This window comes from Agelaius tricolor, unplaced genomic scaffold (genome assembly GCF_023055355.1).
Source record: "Agelaius tricolor isolate 1412-34295 unplaced genomic scaffold, bAgeTri1.0.p SCAF_1, whole genome shotgun sequence".
In the NCBI taxonomy this organism is placed as follows: domain Eukaryota; kingdom Metazoa; phylum Chordata; class Aves; order Passeriformes; family Icteridae; genus Agelaius; species Agelaius tricolor.
Window position 1 is genome coordinate 25,695,994 of NW_027269261.1, and position 20,970 is coordinate 25,716,963.

At 41.1% G+C, this 20,970-nt stretch overlaps 1 long non-coding RNA gene across 8 annotated transcripts in view; it reads right to left on the bottom strand.

Annotated features, from left to right (window-relative positions):
• LOC139590100 (uncharacterized) overlaps nucleotides 1–20,970 on the bottom strand; it is a 46,054-nt gene that overhangs the window by 20,158 nt on the left and 4,926 nt on the right. For 4 of the 8 annotated variants that reach the window (XR_011679249.1, XR_011679236.1, XR_011679239.1 and 1 more), the window contains exons 2-3: nucleotides 5,534–5,551; nucleotides 3,917–4,074 (exon numbers count right to left, since the gene is read on the bottom strand). This is a non-coding gene — a long non-coding RNA (uncharacterized lncRNA). Of the gene's footprint in view, nucleotides 1–3,916; nucleotides 4,075–5,533; nucleotides 5,552–7,461; nucleotides 7,625–11,925; nucleotides 12,009–13,191; nucleotides 13,303–19,788; nucleotides 20,058–20,970 lie in introns of those variants that run through there. The other 4 variants (XR_011679238.1, XR_011679245.1, XR_011679241.1 and 1 more) reach the window with 4 other exon arrangements.

Sequence of the window (20,970 nt, forward strand, 5' to 3'; positions counted from 1 at the left end):
TATGGAGCAGCTGACACGTGGAATCAAACTATGATTTAGCATTCATGGGTAGGATGTGTGATCACCAAAAGTATACCTGAGCAAAAAGGGGGAGCCAATCCAATCAGAGTTCAGGCTGTGCCAATAGAAATAAGTATATTTCTGTTCTGTGTTCTCCCTCCTTCTGTCACACACCAGCTTGGTTTTGATAAGAAAACTGTGGGTATATATCTTACCCATGGTTACATCAAAGAGAATTTGTCTCTGCCTTTCCTCCTGATCACATTCTCCAAAGTCTACCACAACGGATTCTCACCCTGGAAATTATCAATGAGTGCAGGTGCAATCACCCTCGTTTTGCAAGTAGGCTGGAAAAATTCCTACACAGCATTTTAATGGGTAGGCCCTTAAATATTTCTTTTGTACAGAAAAGGGAAGAATCCAGCAGAAAAAAATCCCAAATATCTCATGGAAATGCAATTCCTCTCCCATCTTAGCACCACCAATTCTCCTCATCAGTGCCACAAGCAATATCTACCTTTGCATTTTTACTTCCCCTATAACCTCAGAAATATCTCATGAATGCAGGGTGGTCTTCTAAATACCATCCAAAGTAAAGCTGAAACACAACATAAAAGCTCATCTGCCAGTTCATCTGCCAGCTCTGCTGTTCCCAGTACTGGTGCCACACAGAGAAGGCAAGAAGGTGAAGAAAAAAGGTTGTGCAGAAAAAGCTTCAAGAAAACACCTAGCTTGCCAGTTCCCCTTGCAAACAAAAACTAGCTATCAAAGGTGAAACCTGCTCTGTACAATACACAGAAAGAAAAGAAACACTATAGAAAGGACATGTGCTGCAGAGTAGGAAGAGCAGAAATTCCCATCAACACTGTGAACTGGCTAAGATCACTGGTGAAAAAGAAAAACGATATTTTAGGAAAAGCAAAGAAACCTAAGAACATGGTTAAAGCTACAGTGAAGAGAAATAATTCTTCTTTATCAATGCAACACACTTGCAACTGAGGGGAGCAGCAGAGAAGGGAAGCCACACTGACCCCACATCCACAGAAAATTCTGATCCTGAGAACAAATTTGCCATGTACCACAGACATAATAAGTGTCATCTTCCCCATGTGATGCTGCCAGAGATAGTGACAGTCTCAGCAAGTTTCTGGATTTGATGTATCAGGAACTGAGTTGCCACTGACCCACATGGAAAGAATAAACCTGAAAGGAGGGATTAGGATTGGCACAGGCAACTTGGGTTAAATTTGTACAATACTAAAAATCAGGTTGACATTTTTGTTTATGTTTCCCCTCTCCCCACCCTCCTGAGCTCTCATTATTAAAGAGTGAAGAACAATGTCAGATCTCACACAGAGTCAGCACGGCATGACACAGGAAGTCTGCACTAAAGAGATTTTATGGATATATGATTTCCAATGAGACCAAAACTTCCCCACAACTGCAGCTCTTCTGCTTCCAAGGCTTTCCCAGATTCTGGGGGTTATTGACATTTACCTAAGGACTTCTTTTTTTAAATAAATAGAAAATTGAAGTGTTCTGGATCTGTCATAAACAGACAATCATAGTCTAATATGGGACATTGATCTGGATACCCAGGCAGTCTGGAATCAGAGAAGCCCTGCAGCTGAGGCCGGAGCAACAAGAGGGATTTTGCATTCCCATTATCTCCTATGCAGTCAGCTCCTGGCCACAGAAAACATGCAGTTGTGCTTTAATTGAGGATTTAATTTGGAGAGATTTTAGCTCTATGAAATCTCTGTAGAGGGGCATCTTCCCTGCCACCTCCCACAGAAAATTAGTGGTTGGAGTTATATGTCTCAGGTCATATTAGCAGAGCAATTTGGCTATCAATTGTAAGGATATTTAGGGGACTTATCAGATTGTAAAATACTGAAGTGTGATGACTATACAGCAAGTATGGTGGCCAGTCATCTGTGCCTGCCACACAGAAACTTTGAGTCCCAAAAGCAGAGGCTGTTGGCCAGTGAGCCCATCTCCAGCCCATTAAAGGATCTCCCCAGCAGAGCTGGGCTGCAGCACTGGTGCACCTTCACTTTCAGTGAGGCACACCAGCCAGAAGCTGTTCATCCCCTTCACCAAGTATTAACCTGGTGCTTATGTGACGCAGGCGCTTTCATATATTGTTCAGTGAGGGATTTTGGCAATGGTTTCATATTACAAGGCTTCTTTTTATATCCCCTGTTGCCTTTTTCAGGCCCTATCCACCCATTCCTTACAACTATTAATAAAGTATCCCTTCCTCCAGCTGTCAAACCAGGCTTTACAGTCTGTTTTTAAGCTATTGTTGCGCTTCTAACAATTAAGACTTCACAGCTTAGGCTGCTTTTTCCCCCCTTAATGCAAAGTGCATTTTTAAAGGAGCTATATCAGCTGACAACTTGTCTTAAAAGCAGGCAATCAAAAAGCTAGAACCTAATGCTTCCAGGACTTTTTTTTAGTTCAACTCAAGTATTTCTCATAAATGCAGTTACTTCAGTAACACAAATTGTACTTCTCTGTATTAGCAGGAAGGAATTTGAGGGAAAAGTTAATTCTAAGCCAAGTATCCTGCCAACACCCATGCTCATGCTGTCCTTTAAGAAGGCATGTCCTCTTGCTACCCCTGCATTGGGTAGAGTCACCCACACAACAGACAGAGAAATGGAATACCTAGGTTATTTATGCTTTACAATAGATATCCAGTGTAGCTGTTACACCTACTCCACACATGGTACAGTCAGCACTGATCTCACCACTGTCCTACCAGAAGACTGCATCTAAATAAATCTTCAGTAAAGCTCTAGGGCAATTAGGAGGTTGATGCCTTGAGAGGCTGAACCTGGAACAGAGACTAGACAGAGGTAAGAGAATTAAGTAGGTATGTATTAAAAGGTCTTAAATGCTACACCATGGGCAGCACAAGAGCCTGGCCAGGGCTACACCCAAGATGGACCCGAAATAATCACAAAATGGACCACCGGTCACAAGGTTTCACACTTTTATAAGTTTTGGTCCATTTGCATATTTGGGTTAATTGTCCAATTACAACTTCAGGTTATGAATTCCCATCCTCCTTGTTTGCTCCCCTCAGTTCATTATTTGTGCTTGTGGACCTGAAGCTCATAATGGCTGTTCTTGATTCTCAAGCTGGAAAGGGATTGTTTTGTCTAACTCCCCTGTGAAGAGAGCTTACTGACACCTAATGTGAAGCTCAGAGCTACACACCTAGGCAGCACAGACTCTGAGAAACATGAAAGTTAAAACTTAAGGCATCAAGGTTAGGGAAGAGAAATGGAGAGACAGGGTAGTGTCACCGCTCAGCTTTACTTCCTTCAGCCTGGATCATGGCCAGGTACATATTCCAGTTTCCAGGACAGCAGTACCCAAATCTTGTCACCTTCATTCAGACAACCAAAGATCAGACATCAACGCAACGAAAAATGAACAAGGATTTTGTTCACACCCATGTTTTCTTCTTTTGTCTTTCCATGTCATATTGACAAACCATACAAACAACCGAGTTTCCCTACTCCGAAACTTCTCTGGTTTGGACCTTAAAAAATGGAGGTGTTCAAAGTAAACAATCACTTGAATATCTTGGCCTATATCCCAGTAGGGAGTGAATCTAATCACGTACACAGCAACCTTCAAACTACACAAGTATGAAGCACTAGAACAATAAAACTGTAAAAGGCATGATGGAAACAAAAAACAGCATGACACAGCAACTAAGATCATGCAGCTTTCACTTATCTATTTAAATTGTAATTGGTCCTACTTGGTTTGCTAGGCCCTGCCATGAACCAAAACCCCATTAGTTTTCCCTTTCTTGAAAAGCAGCCCAAAGCACAGTTCTGATACCATCAAGTTTAAACTATGTGCAGAAAGAGCAACACTCCATGTTATGTTTTACCTGTGCTGTTTCCTCTTCCTTACTGGATATCAGAAGTGAAGGCATCCCAGATTTCTCTTATTCACTGCTGACTGTTCTTTTTCCTGTTGACTCAGCCTTTCAGAAGAGTTGTTACCTCTGCAGTTCTGGTATCATCTTTATTTAATGATAACATTAAGCTGTACAAAAGGTATATATACTTGATTAGTATTATTGTTTTACAAAAGGTATATATACTTGATTAGTATTATTCTTTTATCTAAGCATACTCATTCACAAAACCAAAATGCATGGTGAGAAGTAACAGAAAGCATCAGTTCTTGAACAATAAAACCACTGAAAGAAAAAGTTTTACAAGCCAGCTCTGGTGCACAGACCACAATGTAAAAACTGCTAGATTAAACTATTTTCATTGTCTAGGATGGAAAAAGGATGAGACAAAGAAAGAATAAAATTAATCCTTGTAGAACCTTATCATAGTTAGAGCTGAAAAAAAATATGGAAATTTAATCCTATAAAAAACTTTTTTATTCAACATTTTTTCCTAACTTGGGATGATTAAGTAAATATCAGCTGTTTTGTTTTGTTGGGACTTTTTAAAAGAATTTTCAATAAGAAATAAAACTTCAGGGTTATTTTGGGAAGACATTCAAATTTTTAGTATTCATTAATTGAAAAATATTGTTTCAATTTCCTGGGCTCTTTCCCTCTTGCATTTTTCATGAGACCCCACAGGAGTGACCGTCTGCATCCTTCACCCTCTTCTATGGGACAATAATTGCCACAATTACCAAGCTCCTCAAAGAAAACTATTATTCTGATTTTTAGTGGCAAATACCAGTTGGCAAGCAAGCCCAGACCAGAAGAGACTGGGAGCAATAGGCATGCAAATAATAAATTGACTAGAGAAATACACCATAAAAGGGAAACACACAAATTACTCAAAACTAACTAGTCTTATAATGGAAGGCTTCATTTTCTTTTCTAAAAGAAAAATAAAAAACCACAATGTTAAAAAAATATTTATTTTCATAACATCCTAATTTTTCAAAAGTTGTTTTAGAACATCACCTTGTTGGCAAATTCCTGCCTTATCCAGAACTGTCCCTTTTAATCTCTGGTATTTTATATTCCCTAAAAGATAATTCTCATTGTCAAGATCATCCTTGAATACTATATAAAAAGCAGGCTGGGGAACAACTGGTAAAGAAGCTATAGCAATATTTTCTTAAAATCTATTCAAGAAATTCTCTGTGTTAGGGTTAATATATAAAGCTTAGGATTCTGAACATTTAGGTATCACAATGCCATTGTAATTCAGTGAAGCAGGCCAGTTTGCTAATTAAAATATACAGAACTGGACAAAACATCACCTAACTTCTTTCCCAAGCTCTGCCACTGACCTACTGCAGCCTTGCTGAAGTTATTTTAACTATATTTAAAGGCTCTTGCTTCACACTGTAGGAGTTTTATCACATTGGAATTGGTTTTCCCAGCATGATTTATCATTATTTTATTTTTAAAGCAATTTTATTTTATTAGAAAGATAAAACAATCTCATGAGAGAAACTTTCAAAGCAAATATTCCTCTTGGGTTTTCTGAGGTATTTTCTCCATCCAGACCAGATTGCTGCATACCTCCACATAACACAGGACCTGAGGAGAACAACAAGAGAGGAAACAGTTTACACTCTTGAAATGCCCATAGCTGTCTCAGACAACCTGGAGTCCTGTCAAGGCTCAGGGCCACTGTATTTTATAGTCAGATGAGAATGCAGCTTGAATTTGGGCAGAAAACAAGTGTCATGAGCCCAAATCCCAGATTGCACGCCTGCCTTCACCATCCAGCTCACCCAGGGCTGAAATCTGGGAGACACCATTTGGGAGAGCCCACAAGGGCACTTCCAAAGCACAAGCTGTGTTGTCCACGGGCAAAAGGAAGGCAGCATCACTGAGTGCCAGGATACAAAAGGAGCCTGTATGCATGAGAGCTCTTATCACTGGCAGGCTCTAGGACTCACAAAGTCAGAGCAACAAAGCCCAAAATACATATATATGCAAAACAAGCCGCAAACTTTCCACCCTGATGAAAGCACAATGAGGAAAATCTTTCCGACAGATTCCCAGCTGGTTTCAATCTACAGCCTGAGCATATCTAATGGGTCTCTTTTATCAGAGGAGCTCTCATAGGGCTCTGGCTGCTACTGAGGGCACTTTGCCACTGTGCAGACCCCTCAACAAAAGTCTGAGGGGACACTGTGTACTCCCTACATGAACTGAAGCATGGGGTAATAGAGACCATCTGCTCCAAATTCTGGCCCCACTTGCACCTTTATTAATCCATTCCAGCTCCTAAGATCTTACCCCAGTTAATGTGGCTGCCCATATGAAAGTATCAGAAAAACGCAAAACATTCCTCTCAATAATCTTCCTTCTTGTAACAGCCTCAGAAGTAAATTAAAGGATTCTACCCATATGAACACAAAGTGACACCTGGTCTGAAATCCTGGCTTCTCTAGAGACAGAAGAATTTTCTGTTAGGAGAGGCTCAAGAGAAGCTACCACATTCAGTAAAATCAGGACCTTTACCTTCTACAAACTACTAAAAGAGAAAAAAGTTCAAAACACCACATCCACTTATGAAAATTTGCATGCTAGGGACTTGATGAGAAGTTATTGTGGGTATGTCATGTAAGAAAAAAGTACTTCAAATGTATATTACTTTATTTTTTCCCCCTGTGGTTTACAGATTTGTCCTGGGACAATGGAAGTTTATAGAGAAGGGGGAGATGTCTGTGATCAAGGCAGCTTTCAGCTCTTCTTCCTACAGATACCCTGTGGATATTGCTGTATTCTCCAGAATCCAAGCTTCCACTTAAAAAACAATGAAGTTTCTAGCCCATCTGGGTTTGCGGAAGCAGAATGTAAACAGATGTACTGTTGTCTTATTTTAGAAGCTATAGCAAGCCAGACTGAAACAATAGCACTAAGAAATGTCAACTGGTCCCATTCATCTCAGTGGGGTGGGGTGTTAACTTTGAAGCCTAATTGTGACCACTTTAAAGTCAGCCTTTTAACCATTTCACTGCTATTACTACACCAGAAACTCCAAAGTAATGAACTTACCCGGCCTCTGTGTTTGCATGCATTACTCCCAGACCTTCCATTCACTTGAAAAGAGCACTGCATTACAATCGAACTAGTTTGAATATTCTTTTACTTAAGAAGTTAGCTGAATTGTTTGCTACTGTCTTTCAAAATTAGGGTTAAAAGAAAGTCAAGGGTGAAAGGTTAGCTTCATTGTTGCTGCTCTCAAAAGTGCAACACGTGGGATTTCATGCTTTTTGCTTTGATCAGGGTGCCCGGATGGCTGTTCATTTCAATAAACAGACAAACAGCTACATACAAAACTAAAAATAATGACTAAAAAAATAAAATTGCACCATCAATCAGGAGCAAAAGAACAAAAAAGACATCCTAATGATGGGGTAGCATATACTTGCAAGAATAAAAAAGAGGAAAGAGGAAAAGAGTCTTCATTTTCAGAAAGTTATAGCTGCCATTACCTTAAATCCAAGATGTAATAGCCCTGGTTTGAGTACACAGAAGCTGTCTCTCTAAAGATATTTCACATTCCATTTCCAATAAGCTGTTGCATTCATCCTCTGTGGTCACTCTGATGTCTGATTGTGAATTTTCCTCTGGGACCAGCATTGAAGAGTAGTATCTCTACACACACATATTTGTGCAAACCATAATGCAAACATTACTTCAGATGCTCTGAGAACTCATGCTGAACATTATTAGGGCAAGCTACTCTACTCTAGCTTATGTTTCTGAGCATCCAGAATCATGCTGACATGAGGATTCACAGGAGTCACGGTGCTGCAGGGCATGATGGAGATGCCTGGCTGGGTTTGGTGGGGTTTGCCACACACCTCCTGTCTGTGCTCAACCAGCCCTCCTGCCCACCTGCATTGTGCTGCCCACTGTGTCTGCCATGGGTCATGGGTGACACAGGACAGCTGCAGAGCAATATCTGCACTGCATTAATACTTCTGCAGTTACATCTACACTGACAATCCTTTTCACCTGTCGTTTTCTTCCTAACATCACAGATATTGGGCTGAGAAGTCAACACTAACATCACCACTGCGCTACTCTGGTCATCATTAGTACATCCATGCTAGGTACCCTGCTAGGTAATGCTGGCATGTCTCGAGATGCCTCCATTGCATCTACAGCCACTGGCTCAGGGGAAGTGAAAAAGGAAGGGCAGTACCTCAGGTACATGACAGAGCAATGGGAATAGCATCACCCAGCAAAGACCTGGAACAAGCAGCTGGGACAGGAGCAACCTCTCTAGGTTATGAGGCAGCAACTGGAAGAAAGTAAAGCAGAAGGATCTGCAGAAGCCATACTATATTTATTGAATGATATAACTACTTGAACACACGTTTTCACTCCTGAATAAAACCGTCTTTACTTGGGAAAGTCTTGAATTGATACGAGTGCCTATGTGTGGTAAAGGAATAAGGTTATTTTGGTAGAACGGAGGAAATCTTCCTGCCTACACAATTCCTAGGTGTTTGTGCAAACAAAGGTCTAATTCATCCAGTGCAGGTTCTTTTGCCTGATACAACAGACTATACCCTGACATTGTTATTAGGAAGTTATGAATGCACAATCCTTCCAAGTGTAAATCCCACTGTTAGCTGGACGTTAGGGTGTTTGAAATTTGCCCTAACTGCAAAAATCACCAGATGCACATCCCTCTGTTGTCAAATATTCCTGTTTCCTAAATCTTGATCTCTAAACTGCAACATAGGATTTGTAAAATGCTCTTCACATAAAGCTGAAAATAAACCTCTGCTTTCACTTAAAAGCCTGTGTTCACTGACTTCACACACAAAAGGCCTTCTATGGAAAGACAGATAGACACTTTCATTTTCTATTAACTTCAATCAGCTGCAGCGAGGTGATCGGTGCTCTGCAGAAGGTGCTGAATAAGATCATATATAAATTCACAGAAGTGTCTGAGTGCTGTTGAACATGTTTTCTGCAGATGCTTAGAGGTGCAGAACAAAGGCAGCTGAAAACAGACCTGGTAAGTTTACAATTTTACTTTATCGCTGTATTAAATTCCCATTCAACATCCATAAGGCACCACACACTTGTTATAGAAAAAATAAACAGCCTCATAAAAACTATTGCCAGTCTTTGCTCTGCCATGCACCCCTCTTCCTTGCAACTGCTAGCAAGTAAAACAGCCCCCTGCCAGCTGGATGTGCAGAAGTCTATGCTGGCAGTGTCCTGGTCAGGAGCAGCACTGCAGGCTGGAATGCTGACGCTGGCAGGGCTGCCGCTGCGTTTACTTAACACTCATTTCTCTCAGTCTGCTTCAGACCAGAAATGCAGGCAATGAAAGCCCATCCAGCCTCTGAGAACCTCGGCCACAGCGCTTCAGCAGAGCAGGGTTTGTGCAGGTACATGAAAGAGGCATTCAGGAGACACTCCCATTCAGGGGAGGCAGAAAGAGAGCCCCCAGCTGTCTCTGGTTACCTTTTATTGGCATGAAAAGGAGGAGGCAGGAGGGGCAAGGTTTCAGGACAAATGAAAAACAAGCTTTCTAAGATTCACTGTTCAACCTCAAAACAAAAGCTCAGCAAATTTAAGCTACAGGATCTCAGTTCCATTTCTTTCAGTTTAGTAATTTATTACAGAGAAGAGAATGAAAAACCTGCTTCAAATAGTGGATTAAACATTACCCTGAAACAGAACTAGAGAAAAAAATATATATATTGTGAATTCAGCTAGTTTCTTGGGCAAAAACTATACATTATGAATTCAGCTAGTTTCTTAGAGAAATAAAAAACAAATTGGCAAACACATGAGAAAGTGTACCATGTTAGTAGGTATCCAAGGCTCCTTGGTTAAAAACATTTACATCATGATGAAAGCTGGACAAAACAGCTGTCACAGAAGCATTATTGAGTAGAGGGTTTAATTTGTAAACACTTGCCACCCAAATTAAACCAAGATCTGTTGAGATGGACATTGAGAAATGCCTCATTTTGGAAGGCAGGCCCAATGGCCTCCTTGAGGAAGCCAGCCCAGGGCAGCATGAGGGTGTGAGGGCACTGGCAGGAGTGTCATTCCCTGGAGCCACCAGCAGCTGGGCTGGAGGAATGCTGGCCAGCAAACACCCCCAGCCATCAGGGGCAGACAGCCTGCAAAGCCCTGCACTGTCCCAGCCTTGCTGCAAGCCTGAAGAAAACCCAGTTTTGTGTCTTGCATGACATGGCAGACTCTTCCCCAGGTGTGGATGCCCAGATTATTTCTAGGTTTGCTGTATGGAGCACCTCAGAGAGAAGATGGATGGGCCAGAGCTTCCTCCCAGAAGGTTCCCCTTAGAAAACCCAGTGCCCCCATGCAGCCATGTGCAGTTTGTACCATGAGCCTTCTGGGTATGGGGACCCTGCATGGTATGGGATGGCTGCAGGGATCTTCCTGCAGGCCAAAGCACAGCCCTCTATAGCAAAGGTCAGCACAGCTGCTCAGCAGGGGTGAAGAGAGAAGTCTTAGTAAAGCATCCTAGTCCTTCCCATTCCATAGGGACAGCACAGAGTTCCTCCTTCACAGGAAATGTAAGGTCTGCAGAAAACAGAGGAGGGGACTGTGGAAGTACAGATTTAGTGACCAATAAATATGTTCAACAATTAAACAGGTTATGTCAGTGGCAAAAAGACAAATAATAACCATAATACCTAATATTTACACAATTCTCTATTCAAACCTATTGTTTTTCTGTAGAGGTGTACAAATATTACCCAACCAGTCACCTGAGGACAAATGGTCAAAGCTTTGGCTTCTTGATGAACTGCAGAAGTCTTTTAAAGTGTGACCACATGCTCCAAAGTTTGTTGTATTGAATCTAGGCAACACAGGTTTAGGTACACTTGTGTAAATAACTTGAGATAACTCAGAGCCCTTTACAAATTTAGGTGGCCTTCATGACAACTAAATATAGGTGGGTCTGTAAGACCTGAAAAAATGATACATACTAGGTTAGGGGCAACTTCAATCATTTTTCAAAGACCAGTAATTTACATCTAGGTTATGAGTTTTTACTAATATTTCAATTTCATGACATATCTCTAAGGTGTTCTCTACCCAGAAAATAAGCAACCTGGTTGAAGTAATGGTCTGGATAGCTATCACCTTGATACACAATGAGACAGAAAAACAGGAAGGATTTATCTGGAATTCATTTGGCAGTACTGTAGAATTTTCTGCAAGGGAAAATATGCAGTTGTTTATGTAATTCCTTAATTCTTTGAAGAGGTGAAATGTATAATTCAGAAAAAGCTCTTAGACACACTTAAGAAGAAAAATGTTTTACTCATTACAGTAACTTCTTTTTTTCTAGATTATTCTTTTAGTCTCTTAACATATCTTGAAACAAACATGGACTGCCAAATATTTTAATCAGAGTGCTTCTGATCTGTAATCTCTTTGATACAGATCCTGTCTTAAAAAAATCATTTCACAGTCTTGAAGAACCATTAGAAGCAAATTACAGCATTTGCAGTTGTAGCATAAGTTACTTATTCTCATAGGTGATATGAGAGATTAAAAACAAAGGTCAAAATTCAATATTAATACCTGAATATTTAAAAATTGGTTCATAAGGACTTGATTCCTGTCACTTTTCAAGCCATGTTACTGAAGCTGAACTTAAAACCTGACATTGAATGTTATGAGAGAATATGATAAGGTGCATTCCTAGAGAAACCTGACTGAAGGCAACAGAAATCATCCCAGCAACATGAATAGCATTTGGTCAAAGCCTGTGTTAAATGCACTCTGAGGAGGGAGAAAAGGTCATAAGCAACTGGATTTTAATCTCTTAGGCTCCACAGCAGGATTAATTATTTTGTCTCAGATCTTTCACACACCAAATACATTTTGGATGCTAGGTTAGAGATAAATAAATCAGTATTACTCATTTTGCTAAAAAGAACATTTACTGGCAGCATCTTTTCATATCTTCTCAGATTTTATGTTGGGGGAAAATCTTGGAGGTGGGAAAGTAGATACTCTAGGCAGGCATCTGCTAAACACAATGCAGTTGTACTCTGTTATTAAAACTGTACTCTTTCAAGTGTTTTCCATGGAATCCATTTTCTATGCAACATTCTGTTTTACTAGCGTCCCAATATGACCCGAATCAATTTTTCATCCTGGTCATCTTTGCCCACCTGACTCCTCACTTGCAGAGTCCTTTTAGCACTTCCCTGGGCAAGCTACACTTCCCTTTCTGTTTCAACTCTAAGGGGCAATTGTATGTCAGTCCCTCATGGAGAATGGACACTACTGCCCCTGCACCTGAGCTCCCACCCACACAGCCAACATTGGCAGAGTGTTGAGGAGATTCTTCTGGTTCACATTTCTGTTATGGTGCCAAATTTAGCTCTGTCATGTGCCACTCAGCTCCCCCTCTCTTCTTGATTGTGTGCTCTTCCCTTCTTCTCCTGAACCGTCCCACCTTGCAGAGCAAAACAAGGAGCTGCTCACCCTGGACATGGCCAGAGCCTGCCCAGAGTATGCTCCAAGTGTGGCCCCACACTACCACAATCTCATTAGCACCAACTTGGAAGTCCTACCCATTTCTGGGGAAAGCCTGCTGCTCACATATCACATTGGCTCAGCAGAGAAGTAGTAGTCTTTGAAGGGATTTAGCTGTATTCAAAATTAAATATTTTTTCCCACTTATACACATGAACAGCTGCACCCCACTTTTAACATCCCCCTTACCCAGGGCAGGAGAACAAACAGAAAGCTTTCCAGGAGCAGTCTTCAACAAAAATAACAAAAAAACTGACTTAAGAGGTTCAAAGCCACATAGGAAGACCCATCCTTTCCAAAAAGTGGAATAATGAAAAAGAACAATCCTGGTGACAATATTATTTGCTAGTGAACAGATCCAAGCTTTGTGTGACTTGCAACATGTAATAGTAAATGCAAGAAATTGCAGCATCTCACTTGCAGGAAACACCAACCAAAGTATTTAGTACTAAATATGATTAGAAAATACTAAAGAATTTGAAAGCTTTGCTTCAGATATTGCCATCATTAATTACTGATTGCACAGGAAATTCACATGACAAGCTTGTTAGAAAGGTTTCATAATCTGTTTCCAAATGTACTGTAATAAAATGTCGATAAACAGTTTGAAATAATGAAATAAATCAAGTTATCATAAGTTACACTGATTTACATCAGCATTTACCCACCATGAGATGGTTGGTATTTAGAGAAGTTTTGGTAAATATTTTACTGACTCACTTCTTCAGGGCATTTCTGTCAGAAGGAGACTTCAGAAAGGAGACAATAGACATATTTTAGAGGAGCATGCAAAGGTAGTTTCAAGAGAGGCACAGAAATAGAGATTAAAGAGCAAGATTAATGAAAATTTAGATATCATCTGTTGTTTATCCAAAGTTGCCTTTGGTTTAGAAACTAGGCTTATGAGAACATGTGCTATCTGTCAAACCAGGCATAAGCACCAAACTCTCTCACTCCACCTTGACTCCTTCTGCTCTTTTCCTGTATTTCAATGCTAGGTTGTACACAAATAAAAAATTATTACTATGTTTTTACAATTCTTGGGAGTCCCAGAAATATGTCCCAGATTGGGGAAGTCCTTTTCTCTGGACACACTTACTCAGCATCACTACAGTCCACTACAAATATGCTGCTTACACTTAAAGCTGTTGCCACTGCTTCACAAAGCAGACTGAAATTTTGTACACAACTTTGACTCCTATGAAGCAAACTTAAGTTTCACAAAAAATTCCTTCCCACCACTGAGAGAAAATGGCCTATGAAATTCATACTGCACAAAACCAGAACACAACACTTTGGAAGAGGAAGCCACTATGTGATGCTGCAGGGGGAAGAAGGCATGACTTAACTTGTTCAAAGCACTTGGACTGAGCACCTTATTCTTATCACTTATCCCATGTAACACAGCTCATCCAATTGATCTTTATTTGGATAAGTAACTTTGATGACCTCCTGGTCATTAAAGTGTTTTTGCTTTCTATCTGTCATTACACAGACCGAAGATTACAAAGTTTTATTAAGTCCTTGGGAAGAGGTTTTCCTAACAAGCCTTAAAAAAAAAAAGTACTTCATCATTCAAAGAAAGTGCGGAGAACTTTCATGAAGACTTTGTCTGCTTTCCAGAGTTGTGGCTTTTTAATTTCTGCAAGGTAATACAAGCAAGATCAGTTTCTGGGAAAACACCTGAAAATATTGTGAATAGAATCAGAGAGTAACTGAGTTCAAAGGAACCCATCAGGATCATCGAATCCAACTCCTGGCCCTGCACAGGACACCCCAAGAATCCCACCATGTGTCTGAGAGCATTGTCCAAATGCTTCTTGAGCCCTGTCAGGCTGTGACCACTTCCCTGGGGAGCCTGCTCCAGTGCCCAGCCACTTTCTGGGTGAAAATTTTTTTCCTGATAGCTAGCCTAAATCTCTCCTGACACAACTTTGTGCCATTTCCTTGAGTTCTGTCTCTGCTTACCACAGAGATCAGTGTCTGCCCCTCCTCTTCCCCTCATGAGGAAGCTGTGACTGCAATGAGGTCTCCCCACAGTCTTCTCCAGACTGAATAGACCAAGTGACCTCAGACACTCCTCATATGGCTTCCCCTCAAGGACTTTCATCATTCTCTTGTCCCTCCTTTGCTCACTCTCTAATAGTTTAATGTCTTTTTCATACTGCAATGACCAGAACTGCCCCCAGCACTCAAGGTGATGCTGCACCAGAGCAGAGCAGGACAATCCCCTCCCTTGCCCAGCTGTAATGCTGTGCCTGATGCCCCCAAGGACAGAGATGTCCCTCCTGGCTGCCAGGGCACTGCTGACTCAGATTCAGTACAAAACATGAGAGAGGTAACGTGGAGGAAGTCAGGAGATTGAGCTGCACTCAGGATTGTGCATCACTTTACAGACATTGCTGTGTTACAGGTGGCAACTAGAGATGGAGGTCTGTATGGTTTCTATTATATTGTTGTCCAAAACAACACTTGAAGATAAAAAGACACAGCTGTGAAGTACACTGGGATGGGGTTTCAGAAAAATAACTCCAGTTTCATATCTCAGTTGGGTCATGCTCACACACCAGGAATGAACATTTTGTAATTGCATTGACCAAACAGGACTTGTACAAACAAGACCTGATTAAGTTTCGTCTTGCAGTTTCCAATGTTCAACAGCAGCTTTTTCTAAGAATTCCTATTCCTGGAAATTATGAATTTTTCATGAGTCCTCTGATGAACTGTGAACATGTAATGGGAGATTAGGTGATTGATTGAAATTAATTCTTGTATCCAGTTTTGGACTTAATTAGCTTGGTTTCAAACAATGAACTGTAAACGTACTGAGAGTATGCTACTCCAGACACTAATTATACTATTTCTAAATTGTTCTAGGACATTTCTATGTGTTAATATACCTTGTTTACAAATGTTTCCAGGGTTTTAAGCAGTTTAACTTAATAACCCCAGTAAAGACTAAGCCTAAAGGTCACTCATGTCAGTATGATCAAAGTCCCTCTGTTCCTAAATGAATATACAATTCAGTGCAATGTAGCTGACACAATGAAATTGCTGCTGCCAATTGATATAGGCAAACAGATCACAGCCTGGGAGAAGGTCTATAGGCAGAAGACCAAACCATTCCTCTCAATGTCATCCCACACTTCTGATCAGAATTTAAAAAAAAAATAAATCTCCAATCCACCTTTCACCTAAAACAAGAAAAATTAGTCAAAATCACTAGAGGAGGATGACATGAATGCAGTAATCCATCCATCATTAAAACACCCACAGACTGTCTAAGTAGAACCTCACTTTTTTTCTTGTCCAGAGTGGCACTTTTAATGTAAAGGTTTTGGATGGATTTTCTAGGGGGAAAAAACCTCCACAAACCAGAAAGAAAATGTAAAAAAAACCTATTTCAACATTTAAACTAAGCCATCTTGCTGCCTATATTAACAAAATATAATAAAACATAATATCAATTATAAGATCTCAGGTTTTCCTAGAAAAAATATGCATATTTAAATTTCTGGGGGCAAGGAAGGGTGAGCAACTGCTGGAAAAAGATACACTGACATAAAGGTAAGAAGAGGAAAAGTGAGGGTGTATCCCAAAGGCTCTTCCATTTCCTGTTGCCACTACAGGAAAGGACAAGAACTGAGAAGGTTCCTGTCTGCTGCTGGCTGGCTTTGTATATTCCCTGGTGTTTCACTGCTTCAGTCTTGGTCTCAACAAGAGTTTTCTTACCCAGGTATCTGTATCAGTTATTAGCAGTAAGACTAGAAAGAGATAACTCAGCAGCAGAAAGGCAACTCTTCTCTCTACAGGAAAGAAGTTGTTGAATAGAATCAGATAGAAACAAACAAACAAAATCCAACTAAACAAAAATAAACAAACAAACAAAAAACCCACCCTCAGGCCAGATTTTCTAAATTTAAACACTTCTGACAGCATCATAGTTCATATAGCTCTGTTGAAAGAATGAGATTTTGGAATCTGCCTGTGGCCATATCTGAGAACTCTCCTGTAAATGGCCCATGTCTGTGTTAGCTGCCTCCTTCAGCTGCTGGAAGTGGGTGCCTGTGTGCAGCCTGCCTCTTGGAGTGGCCTCTGCAATGACCAAAATTTCCAAAATTACCAGATTGCTCTAAAGGGTTGGGGCAGGGAAGACCATGGCCCAGATGGGAACATTCCCAGGCACAGCTTTATTCATTGCAGGTACTTACACAACAGTAATGTCTTTTAAACTAGCATTCTAAACCTTCCTTTTTCAGGAGGCAGTCACAAGTTACCAGCAATCCTGTTACTAACTAAAGGTGCTTGCAAGGAAAACTAGAGGTGTTCACTCTGCTGAGCTCAGGGATGAGCTGCAGGCTTTTGGGAGGTACCTAAGAAGCAGGTACACCTCAATAGCACCACAAAGACAGGCACCTTATCATGGGCTCCCTACATCATCTTATAATTTTGCTTTATGGAACTTTGTGTAAGAGCCCTTGGAAATTCTCAGGATGTAACACACAAGCGCGTGCACTGCAAACAGCCTCTCACCAGCTCTGTTTGCATTGCTACTCCTTAACCTGAAACCTCAGGTTTAAATAACTGTCAGTTGATTTTATCAGTGTTTGGTTTATGAGTCATTCAGCCAGCACAATGGGCCGAGGAAGAAAACAGCACCTTTACACATATGCCCTAATTTTTCTGCTGCCATGGGAAGCCGGAGAAGCAGAGAGAGGGCACAGGAAGGAATTGTAGCCTGAACAAAAATATATGTTCCAACCCAGAGCTCTACCTGTTAGGCACACAGAACTCATAAATCAAGTCATGAGCAGAACAGCAGGAAAACAGCTCTGGGACATTATACCAAATGTTTTGGTATAGTTTCAAGTTGCAGCAAGAAACTTTCTGCTAAATTGCTTCCTATTTAAATTTGCTCCTTTGCGCAAACCACATATTTCCATACTTATTTTTTCTTTTTTTTCCCACCAGTGAGTCTCCAGAAATTTGAAAATAGGGGAGGGGGAGAACAATCACTGCTCTGGATTTAGTTTTATACAAAGGTCATGTAAAGGAGGAAATGTCTGCCCTCCCACACACAAGTGCTAAGGACAGTTTTGCTAAAATTAGCCACTGTTGGAAAAAGCAGAGAATCGAGTTGTTCTCATGAGTCTTTCTCTTTTCAGCAGAATTCTGCACCATCTCAGAGCCCAGCAGACTCAGCCTTGCCTGGTGCTGAGCACCTCGTCTGGCCACTGGCTCCAACAAAAACAGCAGAAAGCAAGGCACAGTTGCCAGTCTCAGATTGCACAGATATGCCCAGACTGGAATCATCTGGGATGCATTAGACTGGGAAATCTCTGTCTGTGCTAGCATACCTGCTTTCCATTCGGGGCAAGAGTCATTGAAACAAGATTTATACGTTAGACTGCGCTGATAAAATTGTGTCAAAACCTGGGTTGGTCACTCTTATCTCGACATTAAAATTAAATATTCCTATGAAAACTAGCCTTGACTTTTGTGGCACAAAGTAAATAAAAAACTATTTGTTTTGTTTAAAGTGGTGAGTTGCAGATATCAGAATAAAACATAAGAACAGGAGTGGAAAATTTTGCATTATGGCACTTGGTGATTCATTATGTTTTATCTGTACTACAAAGTAATTGTCATATTCTCTGTAAATTGTTATAGCTTCTAAACCTGATCACAATTTCAACAGTAACAGATCAAAACCAGTATGCAAATACTGATTTCCTATCTTATGTTCAGGTCTTGCTAGCAATTGTTCAAGTACAAGTATATTAGATTTATGAGTGTTTACCTTATCTGCATCCTTTATTCAGAGGTGTGGATGCTTACCTACACCTTTGTGATGCCTGGTTAATGTTCAGGGCTTCAACCTATTTCTTGTATTTTCCAGCACTTCCTTGCTTCAGCCAAATCAAAACCATAGGCAGCACTTCAATACTCAAATTTTTGCCAGACAAAAAACAGCCTCAGAAAGTTCCCTGGCCTTCTTGTGTGGTCAACTGGAGCAGGCAGACCCTTCCCAGAGGCACTTATTTTCACCATCACCACCCCCACCTCTCCACAGTAACACACATGGCATGAATTGTCCTCTAGACATGCCTATTTAGCCTCATTGACTATAGACAGGGCTTAGGTGACTAAATGCATTTCTCAAAATAGGCAAGATGAATCTGTTACTGGAACCTAAGCCTCAGGGAAAAGAAAAAAAAAAAAAGAAAGAAAGAAAAAATTACCGTCAATAAGAACATGAGTGTCTTTTCCTTTAAAAGCCCTGCTCTGTGGATCCCATGGGATCATACACCCACTGGGCATTCTGCAACTGCCCTGGCTTCCAGTATTTCTGGTGCAGGCCTTGGCACTGATTTTTGACCTTTTGGAGCCCTCTTTGTGTTAGGTAACAGGGCTTGCTCGCTTTCCCCAAAATGCACAGGAGAGTAAAGCAGGAAACTGAAAGCAATAGCAACATTCCACCATGCAGGGAAAGAGTTAAAGACACAAGGAGAAGGAAAGCTGTCTTTCTTTAGGAGCTCCTACCGTTTCAGTCACTTATTAAAAAAGGATTTATATTTCTGCAGTAAGGATCTGTACTTCCTCCCTCTGCTGAAGCCTTGTGTTTCTCTGCCAGACTGTGATGAAAAGAGCCCTCCCTTGCCCATCGCCAGCCAACGCTGACGTCACCCTGGTATTCTTTTTCACCTTGCACACATGTTGAGGCTTCTCTGTGGAAGTCTTGCTGAGACACACATCTCTTTGTCTCTTGTTCCTCTCTGCTCGGAAGGCTTTTTTTTTTTAATCCCAGATTTATTTTGCACATCGCTCAAGCAGGAATGTTTCTGGGATTTCTGAGAAGGAGGATCCATACATGTAAATAATGCTGTTCACTAATGGCATCCGACTATCCATTAAAGCCAGAAGTCATTTCTTTGAAAAGGGTGTTGCACAGAGCTCTAACTAGGAGGTCTTGCTCATCCCTAGTTTGAAAACTCAGACATTGTACCTAACTACAGCTGATCCCAGCAGGAAGCTCAGGAGGATGGGCTCCTTTTGCACCACAGCAGGGTTTGGTAGGTGGCTGTGGAACTGGTCACAGGATGATTTAGCTGCAAGAGACCCCTCTCCTTCCTGCATTTCTAGAGAAATGTTGCAAAGGCTCAGTGTCTCACAGCATTTCTCCCTATTGGAAGGGAGAGAAGCAGAGGCCATCCTTGAGGCTGCATTTAAAGACATAGCTGGGGATTGTCTCGATTCTTTCTTACCTCCTGGTGTGCATTCTTGGCTGATCTCTGCATGTCAAGCACATATGGCTGCTAAGGAACTCCTGCAGCCACTTCCCTTTGCCTGGCCAGGCCACTTCCATGCATCCCACTCTGTTCTCCCAGTAAAGAGAGTCTTTCACAAATGGGCATCACCATCATTTGCCAGAGGAGGTTGAGCTTATAGAAAGCCAGAACACTGCACAGGAAAGGCACAGTGAGGACTGCAGACCACTCCCAAGATCACTTCAGATATGGCACAGGTGTAGCCACAGGCTTTCCTTGTGGGAAGGAGAGAAAATTGGATAGCTGTAACATTGTGTACCAGGTTTTCAGAATGAAGAGAATAAAGTCAAACAAGATTAAGAGGTGCATCAGGCTGTCTCTGACAGCTCTTTTCTATTTATTGGGAAGAGTCTCCCACTGAGCTCCTGGGAGGTTCTGAGCCCCTGAGGACTCCATGAAGAAGCTAAAATTTGTAGCCACAAATGGCACAGTTTTTCTGTGCAAGGCTGAGCTATCAGGTAAGGTATCAGCACAGCCTGCTGCTACTGATACTGTAAGCAGAAGACAGAAACAGTGGATCTTTTGTTTATCAGCTTTCTACAGTGTACAGCCCCTTTGTGAATAATAAGCCACCTTTTTGCAACTCTCATATGGTGCAAGGCAACATTTCCAAGTCAGCTCAGCTAAACTGAACGTACAATCAATTGGTATCAGCGGGGTAAAACAGTCCTGATAAGAAAAATGTCTGTACAAGGAGATTCTGAGATGCACGGTGCAAGAATAAGTTAAACCAGGGAGGACACGTTCTTTCCAATAACTGCAAGTTACTTTTGGCTGGTCTTCACATCTCAGATTTACTGCTCATACTATGGGAATCATTGTATTGCCTTATCACGGGCTCGTATGAAGCTCTGCTTACTCATGCTTGCAAAGCATTTAAAGATTAGAGAGAGCAGCGTCTGTAAAACCATAAAGAATACTTTGTTATCATTATTATTTCACCAGAGCAATAGGGAAACACTCTTTAAAAATGCTTCAGTTCGTTAGTTCATAACTATCTTTTTGCTGCTAAAAGCAAAAATCAGCAAGCTGCAGGGTAGCAGGTTCAGACTTCATTTGCCTCAATACAGGCCTATTTGTTTGCCTCTACCACAGGTGGTGACTACTTTTTACACTGTT